This window comes from Musca domestica, unplaced genomic scaffold (genome assembly GCF_030504385.1).
Source record: "Musca domestica strain aabys unplaced genomic scaffold, Musca_domestica.polishedcontigs.V.1.1 178, whole genome shotgun sequence".
Taxonomy (NCBI): domain Eukaryota; kingdom Metazoa; phylum Arthropoda; class Insecta; order Diptera; family Muscidae; genus Musca; species Musca domestica.
The window spans coordinates 25096-48574 of NW_026712236.1; positions in this window are offsets into that span (position 1 = coordinate 25096).

Sequence of the window (23479 nt, forward strand, 5' to 3'; positions counted from 1 at the left end):
CACACATTTTCCTTCTTCATTAATTCTTTCTCCAATTTTTTAATCAACAACCGACATTTTTAATAAGATGGAAACATACTCGTCATCTATTTGAAAATTTTCTTAATTATAATCCACGTGAAGCAAAGTGAATGTGTGAAGTGTCGCGGTGCAGCTCATTCTGTTTGAGATTGTGAAGGTTGAATCGCTCATCGCTGAATGAGACATTTAAAGCGCATTTGCTTTATAAAAGTCTAAACAAATTAAATGTGCAAATTAATTATAATAAAATGGGTATAGAAGTCTGCTTTGGTGGTTTCTTTTTTAATTGAATACCGTCTGTGGCAGTCAAACGCTTTATGACAAGGAAATGAAACGGAAGTGAATGGAACGGTTAACACCTACCTAATGACAATAGACATGTCAATCGATAATTTTGTATTTGAAATAATAATTAATCAATAGTTAATAATTTTGTGGAAAATTGATGTGCGGCAAATTTTAGACAATTTGACTGGCTGAGAAAAATACGCACTGGTATCTACCCAAAATTACGAAGAATATGTTATATACCATCTAAGAGCTTGAAATTTAAATGCCTTAATTAAATATCAGAAATTACGAACTTCTGTTTTACTTAGTCCGTTATAAATGTTTTTCCATGAATTTGTCTCCACAATCGTCATTTTCCTGTTGTTTCGAATTTTTCTTAAATATTTTCATTAGTGCATAATACATAACTCAGTTCGACAAATCTTCGTCGGCTGTCAAAAATTTTGCTGTCGCTGATTTGCCCTTCAAATGTGTATGCTAATTTTTGCATAATTTGCATATATAGACGTATGTATGTCTGCATAAAGCTCCTGCTAATGAATACTGTCAGCACGCATGTAACCGGTTCTGTATGACAAAGTTCGCAACAAATATCATGAATGATAAAAAGATTTCGATGCCATAATGTAAACAAACAAAAAGAAACATTTTCGCATATTAACCCTAAAAACTCTGATAATTTTCGGTTTATTTTTGGCACAGCAAGTTATCGCGGAAAATCAGGAGACAAGGGCGTTAGGTTCGGTAGGGAAGACATTTTCGATACCCTAATCCAGGGGTCGGCAAAGAGAATCCCATGATAGGATATTTGTGTGTTCACCAACACAATTGTAAAAAATAAATTGTTTTCAATTTTCTGTCAAAATGGTTTTGGTAAAATATTTAGTTTTGTTCGAGCAATCAATGTGGAAGGTGCTGTCGGATATATTGGAAATAAATATTGGTGGACATAAATATATTTTCCTACATTTTTTATAGAACTTTACAGATTTAAAGGTAGAATGTTTAGGTCATATCGAATATGTACTTCAGTACTTTTGAATATTTAATTTTAATTTCAGAAAAAGGTGTGACAAAGATGGCCCTATACTATCTGTGTGTTTTGATTTGCTAAAAAAAAAAGAAAATAAACAAAACATATATTTACAGTTTGATTTCCCGTAACCTTAAACTTATCTTTAAAAAATATTCTTTTATAAAATCCACGTCCCAGAGACTCTTCAAAAAGTATTCTTTTATAAAATCCACGTCCCAGAGACTCTTCAAAAAGGATTCTTTAAAAAATCCACGTCCCAAAGGCTTTTCAGAAAATATTATTTAAGAAATCCACGTCCCGAAGGCTCTTTAAAATATTCCACTCCCGAAGGCTCTTCAAAAAATGTTCTTTAAAAAATCCACGTCCCGAAGGCTCTTCGAAAAATATTATTTAAAAAATCTACGTCCCTAAGGCTCTTCATTGAAAAATATACCGTATAAGTCTACATTTTGATATAGTCCACATTTTAGTAACATTTTTCAACAGAAATATCTTTAACTTGGTATTTGGAGTTTGTAATAGGCACCGCTGGCAGATAATTGATTGATCTCTTGTAGCTCTGCTAACTGTAACACATAATATTCGGAGACTTTAAAAGTCTAGCGGCATTTTAAATCGGATTCTTTTTATTAAAATCCGACCGAACTTAGGCGGTTCTTAATTTTTCTTTTTACCAAAAATATTTCATTAATTTTACTTTAATTTAAGCGTTTTACAATGGGTGAGATGGGAAAACTGCAAACAGTTTCAGACTGCTGTCATTTCTAAGTCCCTAGTCCGACAGCTGTTAAAATTATTCCAGTGACTGCTCATTATATTGTTTACAAGCGTACAAAAGCATTTTGGTGATAATTATCCAGAATGATAGTGTGATTTCTTTATATTTGGCTGGAAAACCACAAGTGGCTATCGTTAGAGCACTCCAGCATTTAAATGTGAATAAATCTTTTCTGATTTGTACTATCGCTCGTTACCATGATACTGTAGCGTAGCCCGACGTCAAGAAAGTGGACAGAAGAAAACAGTAACATCAGCAGAAATGGTTCGAAAAGTAAAGTGGGCGAAAAATGGTTCGTTAGCTGAACATATCGCAGTATTCCATTCGGCAAATATTGACAAATGAGCTTGGGTAAAGCCTGAAATTTCAAAAAGTGCAAGAACTTACACCGCATCGGACAAAAATGGTCTCAAAAGAGCTAAAGAGTTGCTTCGGTTGGCCGAAAGTAGTGAACTGCCAAATTTGGTTTTCTCCGTTCCGATAAGAAAACATTCGTGTCCAACAAACGAACTGATCTTATTTACTTGCCAAAGAGGTCAGCTGAAAATGTGCACCTTCGGTTGGCCACCAGAACTCAAGCGATGGCCATGGGGATGATGTGGGCCGCCATAACAGCCGATGGTCGCTCTCCGCTCGTATTAATCGACCGTGTTATCAGAATATATGCCGAATATTACGCGAAAATATTCTGGAAGGTGTATTAAAGCCTTAGGGATGCAAACATCTTGGCCGCAGACCTTGGGCATTCCAACAGGACTCAGCACCATCGCACTCAGCACGCGCCACCCATCAATGGTTAAAAATGGTTCATTTCCAGGCCACCAAAATCTACGGATACCAATCCTTGATTTTGGAGTATTTCGGAAAGCAAGGTTGGCACTAACATATACCAAAGTGTCGATCACATCAAGCTAGCGCTTCGCCGGGAATGCACTAATATACCGAAGAGCAACATTCTGGCAGCGTGTGACAGTTTTTTTGGCCTTTTGAAGGCCATAATTCGTGGCAAAGGTGACCAATTCGAACAAATTTAAACTTATTAAAAAATGCTTTTTGCATTTTTTGCTTTAATTGAATAAAAATTTTAAAAAATTAAAAATTATGGCGTTTGACTTTGTTGTGTAGATCCACTTTTTCGTATAGCCCCCATATAACGGTACTTCCCGATTTTCGCTATTTTGACGGTTGACGGTATGACCCACATTTATTTTAAGGATTTTTCTAAAAATTGGTATTTGTAGTTTGTAATCGATTAAAGGTAAACATCTAGGTCCACGTTTTCCTATAGCGCACATATTACGGTACCTTCGGATATTCGGTATTTTGACGATTAATGCCACATTTTTGTGGAATTTAGTATTTGTACTTCATAATGGATTTTACAACCGGTGCTAAAACATTGTCCATGTTGGTCAACGGTTTCTATACCATGGTTGGGTATTTGATATGTAGACCGATAATCGATGTTTTGATAATCCTAGTAACAGTTACCCACGAAATTATGTCCAATTTGACTGATACTTTCTAACTTGTCTTTTTTAAAGTCTATTTAATTTTATCATTAAATCTAAATATAACTTAGGCTACATTATTTTCCGAAACTCTAGCTTAGGTGGTAGAATCGAATAGTTGTAAGCCTGTTTTTGTGTTATTATTGACTTTCAAATAAACCCACGTGCCTAAAATTAATAAATAAAACAAATAACCTCTATTACATTTTACATTCATCTTTTTCCATCAACAAATAAAAGTTGTAGCATTATCGTAGGTCAGTTCAAAATATCAAACAAGTTTTCCCCATAGAAAAGACATATGAAGCGATTGGCTGTTATTGAACTTGACATTGCAACGTTGTACCACCTCTTCGCTTTAAACGAACAAAAAAGCGAGTGACAGAAACCACAGAAACATGTTAATAATTTTTGTTAAGCATGTGCGTGTCCGACCATTTTATGTTTACCATTCATTCTGTTATTTACATAGCCATCTTGGAGTGTGGTTTAGACATTTGTTTAATTTTTTTTGTTTTTAACTTTGTGTGTGTGCGCTTGTGATGTGTTTTATTACTTTTGTTTGTTTTTCGTTTGAGTTTGCTTTAAGTTTTCGATCTTTGAGAAAAAAGTTTATTTTTTTTCGATTGTGAACTTTTCAGTTGACAAATTGTTAGGCAAACAGCTCTTAGTATTGGTAAAACTAATAAAACTTTTGGTTTTTTTGAGATTTTTTTTTTAACTTTTTTTTTTAGAAAACTTCGAAGGTATTTAAGTTTTGTTTTGTGGACTCTAAGCTTGGCTTTTAAGTTGGGATTTAAACAAAGTTTCAACGTGAGTGTTTAATTTGATTCCGAAATGAGCTAATAAAAACATAGTTTACCCTCCACTATAGTATGGTATGGAGGGCATTTTTAGTTTGTCATTTCATATGTAACACCTCGAAATATGGATATTAGACCCCTTATCAGCACGCAACTTTATTTCGATTTAACCATGCCCTTCTGTGAAAATCACTTTAGCTTTCGAATCGAAAGAAGTAGGAATGTCAAGATTTACTCCAATGGGTTGTGGGTCAGGAGAATTGTTATACCCTACAATAATTTTTGTTGGGGGTATGAAAAAACTGCAACCAACTTCAGACTGCTGTCATTTCTAAGCCACTCGTCCGACAGCTGTTAAAACTATTCCAGTGACAGCTCATTATGTTGTTTACAAGCGAACAAAAGCATTTTGGTGAGAATTTTCCAGGAAAAAAGTTATTCATGATGGAATTCAAGCGTGATAGTGTGATTTTTTTATATTTGGCTGGAAAACCACAAGTGGCTATCGTTAGAGCAACATCAGCAGACATGGTTCGAAAAGTAGAGAAGCGACATGATCGAAACCCGCGTCGCAGTGGCCGAGAAATGGCTTGTGAGCTGAACATATCGCAATATTATATTCGGCAAATATTAAAAAATGAGCTCGGGGTAAAGCCATTGAAATTCCAAAAAGTGCAAGATCTTACTCCGCAACAGAAAGAAAATAGACTCAAAAGAGCTAAATAAAAAAAACTGCCGAATTTGGTTTTCTCCGTTGTCCAGCAGTTTGTAAACAAACAAAATGATCGTATTTACTTGCCAAAGAGGTCAGCTAAAAATGTGCACCTTCGGTTGGCCATCAGAACTCAAGCGCCGGCCATGGTGATGGTGTGGGCCGCCATAACAGCCGATGGTCGCTCTCCGTATAAATCGACCGTGGCATCAGAGTAAATGCCGAAAATATTCCGGAGGGCACGCAAACATTTTGGCCGCAGATAATCGGGCAGCGTGTGGCCGCAAAATACCAAAATCGGGCAGCGTGTGATGCTGTTTATGTGATGCATTTTTAATCGCGCTAATTGTCACAATTATGGCCCGATCCTCACGACTTTTGCATGTCGGTTGGGTTATTGTCGGAAAAGAGACATGTTGCTGTTGAAGATGATCGCAAAATATTTAGAGTTTGAAATGGACCAACAGCAGAACAATTTCATGATTTTGCAGTTGCTCTAGAGGTCGCAATTATAAACTAATAGCCTCCGAATTTTGCACGTGGCTACAGTTTAGGTCTGAGCAAAATCTTACAGATTTGATTGGTCATCGCATTATATTAGGCGGCTGAAATAGAAGGGAGCGTTACTTATACTCAAGAACGGCTGGACGGATTTTGACATTTCTCACCAATTCAGAATGACCTTTTGGCAGCTAATTAAAATGTGAATACTTTCCTGTATTATTTTTTTAATTTTCCCATATTTTTTATCGCATGGGATTCTCTAAATTTACGATATTGAAATTTAGCATGGGGTAGATCTTAAATGATGTTTGCAAAATTTTTAGACTTTAAAATGAATCAAAATCCAAAAAATATGAAATCTTCAGTTGCTCTACATTTTTCAACAAAGGATCGAAAGACAAGGAATTTTTAGAGGTTAGATTTTAGGACATCGCTGTTGCCTAGCATTTTGGATGGTCATGGGATAATATTTTGCTGGTGAGATGGACCAAAATATTGTGTGAAAAAATACGAAAAATTATCGAAATCATAAAGGCACATCTCTGACCTTGCCATTGATTCTGATTTCGTTGACGAATATGGCCAAATATCGTAGATACAGCAAATTTCATAGAGGAATCTAAATCTTTAAATATTGCTTTGATTACCCATTATCACGACATATGGCTTAAAGAAAGGCAAATGGTATGAAGATTCCCATGACCTCGTGGTTTTGGTCAAAAGCCAAGATAAAACGTTTCGAGGACTATCTAACATTAATTCATGAATGAAATGAAAATAGCATTTTTTCAACACCTCTACACAAATTTGATATTATCCGTTTTTACAAATTTTTGTTAAGTTTTCAGTCTCGTCTAGGCTTCTAACTTTCAATGTCGAATTTTAAAGTTTATCTTGCCACACTTTCCTTTTCTACTCAACCGTAATGTCAATGCAACCCCCAAACTTTAAGCTATGCAGTAGTTTTGAATATTTTTCTACTACTAAATTCTTAAAATGTTTCCATCATACCCATCCTTGTTCGCCTTCAATATTTCGTTTAAACTTGCATCCCTTTGCCCCAGAAATCAAGAATTTCCAACGGAACAAATGCTCACTCAGTGTTAGAACAAAAAGTGGTTAAACGCAACTATTTAATCCCCAACGATGATGGTAGTTGACCACAAATAAGAAAACATATCACTCGGGCGCAATAAAGACTGTAACAATTTTAAGCTGAGTTGAAAGAAAGCGAATGAAAATGCTTGGCATTTAGCAGCGAACAGTAGATGTAAGGGAGCATACAGTATAAAGAAATTAAACTATGTACAAATGCTATTAAAGAAATTAAACTTTTGGTAGATTTACTTTTTTATATAACTAATGAGATGAAACCTTGGATATTGAAAATCAGGAGGTACCTTTGGCTGGGGCCATATGGAATAGTGGATATACATTGAAGTTTTCTGCTGGAGTTTTTATACCATTTACGGAAAAAATATCTGATATAACTTGCAATTATAACATCTAAATATCGAAAATACAAAGATGAGCTTTCATAGATTATTTACCTAGTAACTCCAAACAACAAATTCTACCAAATTTCAAATGTGGCATGACTCGAAAACCGACTGACAATACACGCTAATTTTCAAAACCACTTCCATATCTCATTTGCATATACCAACAGATTTCTCAATATCAAATTTCGGAATTCCGGCCCTATCCCTTCCCAATAACAAATTTAGTACCGGTTTGTACTTTTCGAAAAATTATAGTACACATTTCCAAAACCACCTCCATATCTTAAACACAGACGCCGACTTTGGCATCTGCATCAAATTCCAGAATTTCAGCTCTATTCCTTAATTTAATACCAAATTTAGTACTATTTAGTACTTTTCGTGGATTCGTATTATACATTTCCAAAACCACCTCCATATCTTAACCACAGACACCGACAGTGGCATCTGTATCAAATTTCAGGATTTCAATACCAAATTTAGTTCGATTTTCGTTCAATTATAATAGAAACTTGTGAACTGCGGCCCCAATACAAAATTTCAAACTGCGACCACGGTATGTTACGACATATTTAGTACCATTTTGTACCAAAATTAAGTACCACTTAGTAATTTTCGTACACATTTCGAAAAACCAAATATAAGTCTCAAAACAATCACCAACAGGGATCGCAAAATTTTAAAATTCTTGCTTTGTCCGTTCATCCTAAATCAAATTATTCAAAATTTTTTACCATTTCGTACGGTTCGCACACTTACTACAGGTTTTCAAAACCAACCAACTTTATATATATATATAACTTACTTTCCATCCTTGATTCTCATACCAAATTTCCAGTTTTTAGCTCTATATGTTCACATAATTCATATTGGGGGCAACACGAATATGTGAACCTCTATAGGCAATTATCTGCCTGGTACCTTTTGAGAACTCCAAATACCAAACTTCAGTGCTTCAAAGTTTCAAAGAGAAAGCATAACGACCGAAAATTCCGAAACACCGAAAAGATATACCAATCTGGAGATTTTTGTTACAAAACGGAGGAGTGATACAGAACCACAAAACAAGGAAGGCTTCAATAATTCTAGCAACGAGATTTTCAAGGAGAAAAAGTATATCATTACAACTTACATTACATCTTTAAACAATTAAAAAAGCAGTAAGTTTGGCCGGACCTTACATTTAATACCCTCCACCAATTGGAATGACAATTTGGACATTTTCAAAATAAATAAAATCGGTTTAAAATTCTATTAAAGTCTTAAATTCGGCCGTCTATACGACGACGTGGGCCTGCATAGGAAACCTTTGTCATAAGCCACTACAATATCCAAATGCGAAACTTGAAAAAAAAAAATCGAAGAATAATGTCGCTAAAAACATTAAGATACCGAACATAGGGAGCTACCGTTATATGGGGCCTATAAAAATGCTGGACCTGCAGGGACAATTTTCTGTCATAGGCTGTAGTATACATTGCGAACTTTAAATACCAAATTTGAAACAATTCCGGTGAATAATATCGTTTAAATCACCAAAATACCGAAAACAGGGAGGTACCCTTATATGGGGGCTATACCAAAACTTGGACCAACATGGCCCATTTTCAATATCAAAAGTTCTGCAGACATAATATACATTTGAGTAAAATTTTATCAGGCTACTTTATTCCATTCGGAAGCTAGAGTGATTTCCACAGACTGACGGACGGACAGACATCGCTAAATCGACATAGAATTTTATGCTGATCAAGAAAATGCAGGGTGATGAATAGTGAATATACAGATTGAATGGAAGCAAATGTCGGTAATAGCATCAAATTTTAGAAAAGGTTTACATTTGTTTGAATTGATCGGCTTTGGCACGAAATATGGCCATCGAATGGTCAATGAAACCGTCACACGCTGCCCGAATGTTGCTCTGCGGTATTTAAGTCCATTTCCGGCAAAGCGTTTGCTTGAGGTGATCGTCAATTTCGTATTTTTTAGTGCCAACCTTGCTTTCCAAAATATTCCAGACACAATAGTCCAAATGATTGGTATCTGGAGATTTTGGTGGCCATTTTGCACTGGATATGAAGCGAGGAACCTCATTTTGTAACCATTCTTGGGTGGCGCGTGCTAAGTGCTATGGTCCCGAGTCCAAGGTCTGCCGTCAAATGTTTGCGCGCCCAAGGCTTTAATACAACCTCCAGAATATTTTCGCGATAATATTCGGCATATATGCTGATGCAACGGTCGATTAATACGAGCGGAGAGCGACCATCGGCTGTTATGGCGGCCCACATGGTCATTGCCATGGCCGGCGCTTGAGTTCTGGTGGCCAACCGATGGTGCACATTTTCAGCTGACGTCTTCGGCAAGTAAACACGATCATTTTGTTGTTGTTGTTTACAAACTGCTTGACAACGAATGTTTTCTCGCCGGAGAAAAATTTCACCACTTTCGGCCAAGCGAAGCGACTCTTTAGCTCTTTTGAGTCTATTTTCTTCCTGTTGCAGTGTAAGTTTTTGGAATTTCAATGGCTTTACACCGAGCTCATGTTTCAATATTTGCCGAATGGAATATTGCGATATGTTCAGCTCGCGAGTCATTTTTCGGCCATTGCGACGCGGGTTTCGATCATGTCGCTCCTTTACTTTTCGAACCATTTCTGCTGATGTTGCTGTTTTCTTTCGTCCACTTGCTTCAAGGCGGACTACGCTACAAGTATCACGGTAACGAGCGATGGTGCGAGACACAAAAGATTTATTCACATTTAAATGCTGGAGTGCTCTAACGATAGGCACTTGTGGCTTTACAGCCAAATATAAAGAAAACACGCTATCACGCTTGAATTCCATCACGAATAACTTTTTTTCTGGAAAATTCTCACTAAATGTAAACAATATAATGATCTGTCACTGGAATAATTTTAACACCTGTCGGATGAGTGCCTTAGAAATGACAGCAGTCTGAAGTTGGTTGCAGTTTTTTCATCTTACCCTGTATTAGGGTCTATACGACGACCTGGGCCTGCATAGGATATATTTTTTCATAAGCCATTACAATATTCAAATGCGAAGCTTGAAAAAAAAAAATCGGTGAATAATGTAGCTTAAATCATAAAAATACCGAATATGGCGAGGTACCATTATATGGGGACAATACCACAACGTGAACCTCCACATACAATTTCTGTCTTAGGCTGTAGTATCCATTACGAACTTCAAATACCAAAATGTGAAACATTTCCGGTGAATAATTTCGCTAAAATCATAAAAGTACTAAATATCGGGAGGTATCGTTACATGGGGCTATACGAAGACGTGGACCTGCACAGGCAATTTTCTGTCTTACCAAATTTGAAACAATTCTGGTGAATGATGTCGCTTAAATCACCAAAATCCCGAAAATAGGGAGGGGTCTAAAGTGTATATTTCGAGGTGTATCATACCAAATACCGAATATGGCTAGGTACCATTATATGGGGACAATACCACAACGTGGACCTGCACAGACTATTTTCTGTCATAGGCTTTAGTATCAATTACGAACTTCAAATACCAAAATGTGAAACATTTCCGGTAAATAATTTCGCTAAAATCATAAAAGTACCAAATATCGTTATATGGGGGCTATAGGAAGACGTGGACCTGCACAGACAATTTTCTGTCTTAGGCTGTAGTATCCTCTACGAACTTCAAATACCAAATTTGATACAATTCTGTCAATAATGTCGCTCAAATCATCGAAATACCGAAAAATGTACATTTCGAGGTGTTACAAACGGAATGACAAGCATAATGTACCCTCCATATAATGGTGGAGGGTATAAAAATGTGAATTAAATGCTAAAACTACGGGCCAGCAAAGTGGTCCGTCATATCTTTCTGGCCTTCCAATTAGTATATCGTTGGTAGGAAGGTAGATTTGCTTCAAATACCCTCAATGTCACAATCTGCCCCGCCAGCAATGAATATTATTATCAAAAATTTACAAGTCATCATCATTTGTGCGGAAAATAGTCCTTGTCATTATTCTCCAAAGTTTAATGTCATTTTAAAATTCTCAAAATCCAAACCACTGTGCCTCATCATGCTGGTTGCGGGACAATCTGTGTGCATTGTTTCTCTGTATGGATTAGAATGTTTTTCTTTTATGTGTTGGTTGGTTGGCTGGTTAGTTGCGGTGGCAATGAGCTTTAAAATCCTTTTACATGTGTGTGTGTCTGTGTGAGTGTATGTTATTTTTTATCCTGTGTTGTCGTCGTCCATTGTCGTTTGCTGTTGTTCATGTTATTGTTGTTGCTGCTACTGCTGTCGTTAAGCTTTGGTCTTTTGTCGAAGATTATTTTAGACAATAGCGTCAAAATGAAAACGGATGAGACAATGAATTATACGCTTTAGCAATTTATGAACTAAGCGAGATTTTCCAAGCAAAACACACACCCTCACACAGAAAGCCAGCTTGCGACCAATACACAAACACATATTTATGGCCCACGATAACCACTGACTATAATGATGAAAATTTGTGGTGATACAAGTTTCTAGGCGAATAAAATTCCAACGATTAGAACATTAAACTACTTGCAATTCATTGAGGCTTTATAAAAGTTCATATTTCTATTTCATACCCTGTCGATAGTCTCCCCGCCCACCACTGTTGGGCTGGCGCCCAATTCGCTGCCGTTAACATTTATCGCATTTGCCGCCAAAGGAGATAGACTTCAAAGCGTGATTTAATGCCTTTGTGTTCTTTGTCAGGCGATAACTTTTCTTCTCTGGGGAGTCCTTTGAAAATCAGTTAATAGTTGTCGTTTCACTGATTCTTAATTAGCTGCTGTTGATAATTATGTTGTTGGCGCAAAGGAAGTTTAGAAAGCAATTAATTGAGATGCTCGATTGGTTTCGCTGGAAAGTCTTTGTGAGTCTGTTTCGAAGGAATTTAAGTTTGTTGTGATGCCTGATGAGAAGATTGGGTTTAAATTTATTGGAAATGCCATTTTGGCTAGATCGACCAGATATGATAATGGGAATTTGAAACAACTGATGAGGTATATGTCGGTTTCCAGAAAAAAATAATCTCTCTCTTTTTCATCCGTTCATCAATATCGTTGATAGAAATATTTGAATATGAGAATAAGAATCTCGAATTTTGTGAGAGTTCTGAATATTCCAAAATTATACGCTTTTGAGTGGGAGGTGCAAGAAGAAGTGAGTCGATACGCAAGTATGACTTTAACTTTACAATGTACGAAGATTCAATAAAATCGAATACGACTGAGTTATCGGACGGTATGGAATGATATGGCAGCATTTGTACCATGTTTGAACAAATTCGGATACTCCCTTCCATAGACACGAGGCAGGAACAGACGATCGTGGTTTAATTGACTTCAAATGTCCTGAAACGGAGAGACATGAGGTCGAAAACAATAATTAATTGCAATTTCACGTCTTAGGTTCTCGCAGGGTACAAATCTTTCCTGCTCATTATATCCTGATTTCGGGCGTTTTGAAGTTTTCGGTTATAATTTTCGAAGTGTTAGTCAGCATTTTCGAATACAAAAAAACCATACTGGCTCGATCTAATCCAAGCCTAAGCCTACTAATACGTCACTACTTTCAAGAAGGCAACTATATTTCGGCTATCTATAAAATCTGAACCATCCGATATATGAACTCTCAACGCTGGAGTTACCTCCACGTGGGGGCTATAGGAAAACATGAACGCACGTATATAATTTTGTGCCACAGGAGGTAAAAACTCACATTCAAACTCTAAATACCAAACTAGGAATTATTTACTGAAAAAATGTGGTTAAAATGATCGAAATACCGAATATTTGGCTCCATAGTTACATTGGGCGCCATAAAAATTTGGATAAAATTAACGAAATTTCGTATCTTCAGGGCCATGGGGAAACTGGAAAATTTGGCAAACGTGTACCATAATCTGCCACCGTAGCTAAATCTCGTTACGAATAACAAATACCGATTATTGTACCTCCCGATGTATAGGAGCTATACGAAAACGTTAACCAATGTAAGGGTGAGATAAAAAACTGCAATCAACTTCAGACTGCTGTCATTTCTAAGCCACTCGTCCGATAGCTGTTAAAATTATTCTACTGACAGCACATTATATTGTTTACAATCGTACAAAAGCAGTTTGGTGAGAATTTTCCAGAAAAAAAGTTATTCGTGATGGAATTCTAGAGTGATAGTGCGATTTCTTTATATTTGGTTGAAAAACCACAAGTGGCTATCGTTAGAGAACTTTAAATGTGAATAAATCTTTTGTGTCTCGTACCATCGCTCGTTACCGTGATACTGGTAGAAAGTTGACGGAAGAAAACAGCAACATCAGCAGAAATGGTTCGAAAAGTAAGGAAGAGACTTGATCGAAACCCGCGTCGCAGTGACCAAAAATGGCTCGTGAGCTGAATATATCGCAATATTCCATCCGGCAAATATTGAAAAATGAGCTCGGGATAAAGCATTCAATTTTCGTTTTCGTTACCGTGATACTGGTCGCGTAGCCTGACGTCAAGAAAGTGGACGAAAGAAAACAGCAACATCAGCAGAAATGGTTCGAAAAGTAAAGAAGCGTCTTGATCGATCCCCCCCGTCGCAGTGGCCGAAAAAACGGCTCGTGAACTGAACATATCGCAATATTCTTTTCGGCAATTATTGAAAAATGAGCTCAGGGTAAAGCCATTGAAATTCCAAAAAGTGCAAGAACTTACACCGCAACAGAAAGAAAATAGACTCAAAAGAGCTAAAGAGTTGCTTCGCTTGGCCGAAAGTGGTGATCTGCCGAGTTTGGTTTCCTCCGATTAGAAAACATACGTTGTCCAGCAGTTTATAAACAAATAAAATGATCGTGTTTGCTTGCCAAAGAGGTCAGCTGCCAAACAGCCGATGGTCGCTCTCCGCTCGTATTAATCGACCGTGGCATCAGAATAAATGCCGAATATTATTGCGGAAATATTCTGAAGGGTGCATTAAAGCCTTGGGCATGCAAACATTTTGTTCGCAGACCTTGGACATTCCAATAGGACTCAGCACTATCGCACTTAGCATATGCCACCCAAGAATGGTTACAAATTGGGGTTCCTCGCTTCATTTCCAGCGCACAATGGCCACCAAAATCTCCGGATACCAATCCGTTGGACTATTGTGTCTGGAGTATTATGGAAAGCAATGTTGGCACTACAAAATACAAAAGTGTCGATCACCTCAAGCAAGCGCTTCGCCGGGAATGGGCCAAAAAACGGCTGAGCAACATTCGGGCAGTGTGTGACGGTTTCAATGGCCATTTGAAGGCCATAATTCGTGTCAAAAGTTACCAAATCGAACAATTCTAAACTTATTCTAAAATTTCATGCTATTTCCGAAATTTTTTGCTTTCATTCAAAAAAATTAAAAAAAAAAATAATAAAAATTATAGCGTTTGTATATGAGAGCTATAGCTATATCTGAACCTCTTTTCAACAAATTTGTCATACTATTTTCTAGGCTCTATGTTTTTTGTATGGACCAAATTCCGTTCAATTTCGACTTATATTACATATTTAGTGCATGAAGGTGCATATAGGAGCTATATCAAAATTTTGAATGATTATCTTCAATTTCAATAGGTTTTATGCAAAATCTCATCTCGTTGCGGTAGGCAATTTTCTTTTTTTTGCAAAAATACATGGACACTCGGACGGACACACAGATCTATCTATCTCGCTTCCTTCTCTGTGTTACAACCATATGCACAAAGACATCACACCCTGACAAGAGTGCTGTGTAGGGTATAGAAATATATAAGTTTCTGAATACATTTTATATATTTTAAGTCTATATTTACTAGGTTTGCCATAATTATTTTCAGGAAAAATTGAGCTGAGCCAAAAGTTTTGTTTAGCACTGTTTGAGGACTGTGTGAAACATTGGATTGATTTTAGCCCTCTATCTCGATTCCTCCCGAAGGCAGATTGGTTATAATAGACATGGGGGTCTAGAATTACCAAGATCAGAATATATTCATTTTATGGGTTTAAGATGAGTATTTTGATAACTTCAATGTGGAGTTGGATTGACTACGAATTTCTCGGTGGCGACTAGACCGAGTTTCGTAGTCTTCATATTAAATAGAGAAATACTATGTTCTTCAAACATTACTACATTTGCCCAAGAAAAAACGATTTTGAACATAACTGCGATTATTGAACCCTGATTTAGGCTATTATTGGAAAACTTCTTTATATAATTCCCCCGCTAAAACTCCTCTAACTCAAATGCCAGAATACTTTTGAGGTCGTGATTAAATTGTGAAAAGCTCTTTGCTGGGTTGCCTTGCTTTACCTCTTCTTTAATCTATTTTCGCCGCGATTTATTGAGTGTTTAGTCATATCATTATTACATTTCTTCTTGTCTGCCTTTGATATGTTTAAATTAATATTTGAACTAGTTTCTTGGGTCATAGAACTCAGTCAAGGCCCCAAGCATAACAATTTGTTTTTTTATAATATATTTCAGCTGTGAATCGCGGCATAAAATTTCCATAAAGTTTGAGCAGATTGAATAAAAAACCAATCAATAAAAATGGTTATAAAATACGGCAGATTGAAGAAGGGCCTTTGGATCTTAAAAAAAGATCTTACGACATCTTATCAGGCTCAAAACTAATTTAAATTAAATTGTTCTTCCTGTTTACATTTTTGAAAAAAAAAACACATCTGTAAGTAAATTAATACTACTGCTGAGACTGTATTACACTGGGCAACAAAGATTAAATTTTTATATGGAATGCAAAAAAAAAAAAAGTAAACTGTTTACTGTAAACAAGCAGTATGTTCATCTGGTCCGAACTATAAATACCCTCCACCATTCGGAACGAATTTGGAAATTTTCAAAAAAAAAAAGAAAATAAAAAAAATCCATTAAAAATTGTTTTAATATCTTAAGAAGTTAAAAAGCAGTACGTTTGACCGGGCGGACTTTAAATACCCTCCACCATTTGGAACGAATTTTGAAATTTAAAAAAAAAAACCTTTAAAAATTCTGTTAAAATCTTAAAAATACCGTATATAGGGAGGTACCGTTATATCGGAGCTATACGAAGATCTGGACCTGCATAGAACATTTTCTGTAACAGGCTGTAGCATCCATTACAAATTTCAAATACGACATCTCAAACAATTCCGGTGAGTATTGTACCTAAAATCGTCAAAATACAGAATATAGGGAGGTACTGATATACCGCTATATGGGGGCTCTACGAAGACGTGGACCAGCACAGACAATTTTCTGTCTTGGGCGGTAGTATCGATTACGAACTTCAAATACAGAATTTGAAACAATTCCGAATATCCGGAGGTACCGTTAAATGGGGGCTATATGAAAACGTGGACCTAGATGGCCCATTTACGAACTTTAACTGCCTACTGGCAAAATAAACATGTGTGCAAAATTTTAGCCTTGTATCTCAATTTGTTCGAAAGAAAGCGTGATTACAACAGACAGACGGGCAGACAGACAGACGGACATATCTAAATCGACTTAGAATTTTACGCTGATCAAGAATATACATACTTGTTGTTGTTGGGTCTGACATGACATAGGCATCATTTGTCATAAGCTTTTACAATATTCAAATACAAAATTTGAAAAAAATATGTATCGGGACCATACGAAAACCTGGACCTTCGGAGACAATTTTCTGTTACAGGCTGTAGTACCTATTAGGAACTTCAAATACGAAATTTCAAACAATTTCGGTGCATATTGTATCTGAAATCGCCAAATTACCGAATATAAGGAGGTACTGGCATTTAGGGCCTATATTATCATAGTCTATAGTCGCCATTACGAACTCTTGAATACGGAATTTTAAACAACGCCGATGAATTATGTCGTTAAAATCATCAAAATAACGAATATTGGGAGGTACCGTTATATGGAGGTTATACGAAGACGTGGGCCTGCATACGCAAATTTTTATACCCTACACCACAAGGTGGTCAGGGTATTATGTCTTTATGCATTTGTTTGTAACAGGCAAAAGGAAACGAGATAGTTCCTTTTGATGATCTGCATAGAATCACTTTCTGAGTTGATTTATGCATGTCAGTCCGTCTGTCCGTCCGTCCCCGTCCGTCCGTCTGTCCATGTATTCTTGTGAACAAAATGCAGGTCGCATTTATTATCCGATTGAGTTGAAATTTTGCAAACAACGTTTGTTTGGCCCAAGGACGAACCTTATTGAAATTGGAGATAATCGGTAAAAATTTAGATATAGCTCCCATATATATCTTCGTCCGATTAGCCTTTTATTGTGCACCAAACGTGTAATATCAGCCCGAATAGTATGGAATTTTGCACATACAACCAAATTAGGCCTGAAAATAAGTATGCCAAATTTTATCGAAATCGGTTCAGATATAGCTATAGCTCCCATATATATTGTTCATCCGATTTGTTATTATTGTCCTCCGCAGCCGTAATATGCACTCCGTAACAACAATATTCGGGGAAATATATCAAAAGCAGCTCAGAAACACCTTTGCAAAGTTTTATCGAGATCGGTTCAGATTTGGATATAGCTCCCATATATAACTTCGTCCGATTTACCATTTATTGTGCACCAAACGTCCAAATGGGATGGAATTTGGCACATATGACCGAATTTAGTCTAGAAGGTAGTATGTCAAATTTGGTGAAGATCGGTTCAGATATAGCTATAGCTCCCATATATACTGTTCATCCGATTTGTCATATTTGTTACCCACAGCCGTAATATGCACTCCATAACAACGATATTCAGGAAAATATATCAAATACAGCTCAGAAATATCATTTTTATCCGATTTCAAATTAATTTCGCACAAAATGGGCAATACAAGTACGAATTTAAAAGATACAAATGCTTCGGCATATTTAGTCCTTTGAATTTTAATTTATAATTATAATCATAGCGTGTATAATTGAATTCTCCCATAAAAACTTTTAATTATTAAGTGGAGCTCAACTAAATAAGCAAAGTGGTGTAGGGTATCATAAAATCGGCCCCGCCCGACTTTAGGACTTTCTTTACTGGTTTTCATAGGCTGTAGTAACCATCACGAATTCCAAATACGAAATTTGAAACCACTCCGATGAATATTGTTCCTAAAATCGTAAAAATATTGAATATCGGGGGGTACCGTTGTATGTGGGACCTATATAGGCATTTCTCTTCCATGGAGTAAAGTGCTTAGAAAGAACTTTTTCTATGGATCGTTAGACAATTCCATTGAAAAATCTGGCTATAATAATTATTCTGTAGGTGTTACATTTTTTCTGTCTGTTACCCAGTGTAAATTGCAACCGAAAATGGGTGCCGATGAGATGGATGCGTGTTATGGTCAACTATTTTAGGAATTCCTGTTCGAGAACAATTATAATTTTCATTTTTTTATCGAATTAAAATATTTCTATTTCGAAATTAATATGCCGCACATGCTGCCAGCGAGAGAGTACTTTAGTCATGCCGGAATTTATTCAGTTAGCATAGTTTGGTGCGGATGAATTGGCGGATGGATGAACGCACGAATAAAGCGCACGTTACAGTCAGTCAGTATGGTTATACAATGTTGTCGCTGTTGTTGTTGCTGCTATTCGTCTACATGAATATGTATGAACAGCTATATTTAACTGTTTGCTTTGCATAAAAACGCTTTAAACTGTAATGTTACCAGGGGGGTGTTATTATCAATCTTTTTCCTAAAGAATAGTCGTTTTATTGGGTGACAAGTCTTCTTCAAAAATTTCGAAGCCTATACTAGTTATGGGTGTGATTAATAAAAATAACAAGAAATTGAAAATTTTTCCATATTTGCCTTTTCGCTTCATTTCATTTCATTTCTTTTTTTTGAGAAACCACAAAAAAAGAAGCATTATATTTTAATGGTTTTCTTTGTCGTGGACGCATTGACAGCCATACATTGTTTACATGCGCCGCTGTCATCTGTTATTAGTATAAATTAATATCTCGATTTCCGTATTGGGCCAACTGGTTTAAATGCTGCTTAAGCTATTATCTTCATTCATCAGATGATGATGGAGCGGTTTTATGATGTCGATGCCTTAAATCAATCTTTATTGGTATCACCTGTGCTATGAATTTAGTTTGACTACTGTGAAGTGAAGTCATTTTATTTATCTTTGGGGTTTGGCTTTGCAGCTCTTTTTTGTTGGTGGAAAGTTTTATGGAAATTAGGTACGGGGATATAAATGGCGTGGATTTTTTAAACAATTTTTGGTCTAAAAAATCTACGCCTTAAGTGGTTTATGGTTCCTCGATTTTTATACCCTCCATCATTGATGGATATTAAGTTTGTCATTCAGTTTGTAACACCTCGAAATATACATTTTAGACCACATAAATTATATATATTCTTGATCAGCATAAAATTCGATTTAGTGATGTCCGTCTATCGGTCTGTGGAAATCACTGTAGCTTTTTAATAAATAACTAATTACGAATTTACTCAAATGTGTATTATGTCTGCAGGACTTTTGGTATTGAAAATGGGTCATGTAGGTCCACGTTTTGGTATACACCCCCAAACAATGGTACCTCCCTATATTCGGCATTTTGATGATTTTAGCTACATTATTCAAAGTTTTTTTTAAGTTTCGCATTTACATATTGTAATGGTTTATGATAGAAATTACCTATGCAAGTCCACGTCGTCGTATAGACCCTAATATAACGGCTACATTCGGTATTTTTAAGATTTTAACAGAATTTTTAACGGATTTCATTTTTTTTGATAACCGCCAAATATTGGAGGTAATTCAAAGCTCGGCCCAACTTAACTTGCAGCTTTTTTAGTGGTCTATGGTCCCTTGAAAAATTATTTATAAAATCCATGCCTTAAGTGGTTTATGCCTGGGGCCCTTAAGGCTCTGATTTTTTATAAAATTTTCGAGGGACCATACAGGGTGAGATAAAAAACTGCAACAAAGTCAATCGCCATAATTTTTACATTTTTTTATTTATTTAATAAAAGCAAAAATGTCGGAAAAAGCATCAAATTTAAGAATAAGTTTAGATATGTTCGAATTTATCACCTTTGGAACGAATTATGACCTTTAAACGTCCAATGAAACCGTCACACCCTCCGGAATGTTACTCTGCGGTATTTTGGCCCATTCCCGGCTTGCTTGCTTGAAGTGATCGACACTTTGGTACTTTTTGGTGCCAACCTTGCCTTCCAAAATACTCCAGACACAATAGTCCAACGGATTGGTATCCGGAGATTTTGGTGACCATTGTGCGCTGGAAATGAAGCGAGGAACCTCATTTTGTAACCTTTCTTGGATGGCGCGTGCTGAGTGCGAAGGTGCTGAGTCCGGCTGGAATATCCAAGGTCTGCGGCCAAAATATTTGCGTGCCCAAGGCTTTATACGCCCTCCAGAATATTTTCGCGATACTATTCGTCATTTATTCTGATGCTACGGGCAATTTATACGAACGGAGAGCGACCATCGGCTGTTACAGCGCCACATACCATGGCCGGCGCTTGTGTTCTGGTGGCCAACGGAAGGTGCACATTTTCAGCTGACCTCTTCGGCAAGTAAACACGATCATTTTGTTTGTTTACAAACTGCTGGACAACGAATGTTTTCTCATCGGAGAAACTAAATTCGGCAGTTCACCATTTTCCAAGCGAAGCAACTCTTCAGCTCTTTTGAGACTATTTTCTTTCTGTTGCGGTGTAAGTTTTTGCACTTTTTGGTATTTCAATGGCTTTAGCCCGAGCTCATTTTTCAATATATGAAGAATAAAATATTTCGATATGGTCAGCTCACGAAGTTGGTTGCAGTCCATGTCTTTATATAGCCTACATATGACGGTTTTCATTTAAAAGATATATTTCGACTGTTTTTATACCCTCCACCAAAAAAGGTATGGAGGGTATATTAAGTTCGTCATTCGGTTTGTAACTCATCGAAATAATCATTTTAGACCCAACAAAGTATATATATTCTTGATCAGCGTAAAATTCTAAGACGATTTAGTCCTGTCCGTCCGACTGTCCGTCTGTTGTAATCACGCTACAGTCTAAACTAATTAAGATAGGAAGCTAAAACTTTGCACAGATCTCTCTTTTGTCTGCAGGCAGGTCAAGTTCGAAGATGGGCTATATCGGTCCACGATATCGTATAGCCCCCATATAACGGTACCCCCGATATTCGGTATTTTGATGATGTTAGCCACATTTTTCAATGGAATTGTCTGAAAATCCACACAAGTAGTTCCTTGTGGGTACTTCATACCTAGGCAGAGAATTATCTATATAGGTCCACAATATCGTATAGCCTCCATATAACGGTACCCCCCGGTATTCGGCATTTTGATGATTTTAGCCATATTTTTCAATGGAATTGTCTTAAAATCCACACAAGTAGTTCCTTGCGAGTAATTTACCCCCTGAGAGAGAATTTTCTATACAGGTCCACGATATCGTACATCCCCCATATAACGGTACCCCCCGATGTTCGGTATTTTGATGATTTTACCCACATTTTTCAACGGAATTGTCTGAAAATCCACGCAAGGAGTACCTTGTGGGTACTTTATACCTCGGCAGAGAATTATCTTTATAGGTTCACAATATCGTATAGCCCCCATATAACGGTACCCCCGATATTCGGTATTTTGATGATTTTACCCACATTTTTCAACGGAATTGTCTGAAAATCCGCACAAGGAGTTCGTTGTGGGTACTTTATACCTAGGCAGAGAATTATCTTTATAGGTTCACAATATCGTATAGCCCCCATATAACGGTACCCCCCGATATTCGGTATTTTGATGATTTTACCCACATTTTTCAACGGAATTGTCTGAAAATCCGCACAAGGAGTTCGTTGTGGGTACTTTATACCTAGGCAGAGAATTATCTATATAGGTCTACAATATCGTATAGCCCCCATGTGTCGGTACCCCCTATATTCGGTATTTTGATGATTTTAGCCACTTTTTCCAATGGAATTATCTGAAAATCCATACAAGGAGTTCCTTGTGAGTACTTTACACGCAGACATAGATTTGTCTTTATAGGTCTACAATATCGTATATCTAATTAGTTCCAAATGGTGGAGGGTATTCAAAGTTCTGCTTTTTTACTTGTTTTTTTTTTTTTTTTAATTTTTCAAGTTCTATTCCAATGGTGGATGGCCCTGCCGCACTAAGCTGTTTCTGTACTTTTTATATATTATGGGGTTTGGATTTGCAATTTATTGTTGGTGGAAAATTTTTATTTTTAATCCACCTTTTAGTGGTCTATGGTCCCTCGAATTTATTTTTTTTTAATCCACGCTTCAGTGGTCTACAGTCCTCGAAATTATTTTTTTGTCCACGCCTTTAGCGGTCTATGGTCCATCGAAATTATTTTTTTAAATCCACACCTTTAGTGGTCTATGGCCTCTCGAATTTATTTTTTTTCAATCCACGTCTTTAGTGGTCTATGGTCCCTCGATTTTTTTAAATCCACGTTTTTTGTGTTCTATGGTCCCTCGATTTTTTTTTAAATCCACGCCCCCTTGAAAAATTATTTACAAAATCCTCGCCCCTCTTGAAAAATTATTTACAAAATCCACGCCTCTTGAAAAATTATTTACAAAATCTATGCCCTAAGTCGTCTATGGTCTCTCGAAGAATTATTTAAAAAATCCAAGCCTTAACTGATCTATGGCTCCTCGAAAAATTAATTATAAAATCCACGCCCTGAGTGGTGTATGGTCACTCGAAAAATTATTTAAAAAATACAACCTTAAGTGGTCCACTCCCACGTATATCTCTCGCAAAAAGGGAGATAAAAATGCTCAAATATTAAGGATATATATCTGTCCCTAAAACTACTGATACTTTCAAACCTGTTTTTATTTCCTTTTAATCCTGATTTAAATGCTTTAAATTTAAAAGTATAAATAAATCCTATTACAGTTTCCATGATATTATTTACAAAAATTCCCATTTCTTCTAATTTCAGTATCCATTCCATTTATTAATTTAATTAAATACCTAAATATGGCCCACGGAAGTGTATATTATTAAAAAAAAGACAATTAAGATTATCCCTTTGGTTTAGAATTAAATATTATGGAGAATGAATGTTATTTTACAACATTAAAACAGAGCTAGGAAATAAAAGAGTAGCCTCTTTCGTAATGCTAGGGAAACCTTGTTTTTTTATAATACGTATTAAAGTTATTGCTCCCTCTATAATTCTTTTTTTATAGTTTTTTTCTCCACAATTCGTTTAATTTCATAAAGAAAAAGTCCTGTATTA